A 2,189-nucleotide genomic window follows, 5' to 3' on the forward strand; every position below is an offset into this window, starting at 1 on the left:
TGGATTGGACCAATCCGTCAAGGATTAAGCAAACGGTGACTGGAACACACTTGATAATATCTGTGAAGAAACTAGCTTAATGTCTTAGTTAGATTCAAGGAACTTAATAGCCTTTTAGCTGCAGGAGATATGTGGCTTTATACATCAGCAGGAACATATTAGCTGTGGATACAGACATAGATGAGATGCTTGGACATATTTACTTGTTTTTGAAAGATCAGCTTCAACTTTCCACTATGCCTGCTTCAGGCATTTTGCATGGAACCCTGATCGGTAAGCTAGGTTGGTATGCATTTGACTCTGCTTAAAGAATACCAAAATGATCATTGCTAATGACATTTCATCTTATATTCTTGTGCAGACCAACTGAGTGTTTGTGGCAAATCGAAAGAAGAAGCTGATGAGCTTGCTACAAAGATCTGGCTGGCTCTTCTCGACAATTTAGAGGACACTAAACATACTTTCATCGTGCTGAAATCAATCGCACAAGAATATGATGTAAGAAAGGAAAATAATGTCCACTAACCTTTCAAAAATCTCTTTTTTCTTGTAGAAACTAACTCTCTAAGAGATACAGGGCTTTCTTCCATATCCATATTCAAGACCGATCAAAATCCAGTGGAAGGTGTTTGAGAAACTGTTTGTGGATTTCCGCGACTTGCTTGATCATTCAGAGTATTGCGACCTAATAGGAATTGCCAAGAAGAAGTTTCAAACAATACCTTATGTTTGGTTAGGCTATTAAACTTACTTGTACATAAGACATCTAAAGTCTGCATCTTGTAAAAAAGAAAGACGTATAAAATGCAGATTCTTGGCCATGTATAATTCGTGGTTAGTTTTAAAGCAAAAGTCAAACGTTTTGTTGACTATTTTAACTTCTTCGTTACTTGCTAAGTTCTGTTATCCACTTTATTCTTCTTCTTCTTGGAAATGGGTCTCATGAAAGTAATGACGATTCTGGTTCTCTTCGTCTCGGTGTCATCGACCTTGGCGCAATCCAACAATGGCGGTCACATTTCGATACTCGTCTCGGAAATGGGTCTTGACTTTGCGAAAGATTACCTTATCAAGAAAGTGATCACTGTGACGCTTCCGCTTCAGCTACCAGACATTGAGAATAAGGTTAAGATCCCTTTAATCGGGAAAGTTCGAATGGGTCTATCGAATATTCAGATTGATGCAGTTCATGTCCAGTCTTCGAAGATCGAGACGAGAAAAGATGGAATTGTTTTGAGTGTTTTAGGTGCTACAGCAAATTTGAGCATGGACTGGTCTTATACTTATAGAGCTTCCTTCTTTGAGATTTCTGATCATGGAGATGCTTCTGTCGAGGTAAAACTCTGGAAAAGTGTTGTGCTTTTGAAGTGGGTTTTTGGTTCATGTTCTGAAACTATCGAAAACCAAATTGGGTCTTTTTAGTTCTGTTTGTGTTCATCTCATTTTCTCTTGTTCAGACATTGTTTAGCTTAACAGGTGAATGCTTCTGATGATGAAGGTTAAAGGAATGGATTTGAAAATCACTGCCACTTTGGTTAATGATAATGGAAGTCTAAAGATTGTATCACGAGAAAATGATTGTACAGTGGAAAATATTGATATTCATATCAATGGTGGTGCTTCTTGGCTATATCAAGGGTATTATTAAATGTTACATAAGTTTTCGTATCTCTAATCTCTTTATTCCAAGATTAGAAAGAAAAGATGAAGAAAGTTTATTTAGTTTTCTTTTTGCAGGGTGGTTGATGCATTTCAAAAGATGATTATATCTACTGTTGAAAAGACTGTCTCTACTAAAATTGTAGAAAATATGAAGAAGCTCGATTCTTTCTTGCAATCACTTCCAAAACAGAGAAAGATTGATGACGCTGCTGCAGTGAATCTCACTTTTACAGGCAACCCTGTCTTAGGGAATTCGTCGGTTGAAGTTGACATTAATGGTTTATTCTTGCCAAAGGGTGATGATGTTAAAGTTTCAGGATCTCGTTCTTCTTCCGTCTTTGGTGGGGTAAAGAGAATGGTGACAATTTCAGTAGAAGAAGAAGTTTTCAACTCTGCAACACTTGTCTACTTCAATGTAAGTTCTCAAATCTTGATATAGACTGATTGATGAGTATGGTGGAACAAGAAAGTTTGTAATCTTGTAGGATTGGTTTTGATCCAGGCTCAGGTGATGCATTTAGTATCGG

At 37.2% G+C, this 2,189-nt stretch overlaps 1 pseudogene across 1 annotated transcript; it reads left to right on the forward strand.

Annotated features, from left to right (window-relative positions):
* Window positions 1-3: 3 nt before the first annotated feature.
* Window positions 4-2,185, forward strand: LOC9298299 (annotated as a pseudogene). The gene is made up of 8 exons (XR_002330381.1): window positions 4-35; window positions 125-273; window positions 362-498; window positions 578-727; window positions 899-1,335; window positions 1,499-1,638; window positions 1,738-2,077; window positions 2,165-2,185. The product of XR_002330381.1 is annotated as a putative BPI/LBP family protein At3g20270 (transcript).
* The last annotated feature ends 4 nt before the right edge of the window (window positions 2,186-2,189 follow it).

Source organism: Arabidopsis lyrata (genome assembly GCF_000004255.2).
Source record: "Arabidopsis lyrata subsp. lyrata unplaced genomic scaffold ARALYscaffold_880, whole genome shotgun sequence".
NCBI lineage: Eukaryota > Viridiplantae > Streptophyta > Magnoliopsida > Brassicales > Brassicaceae > Arabidopsis > Arabidopsis lyrata.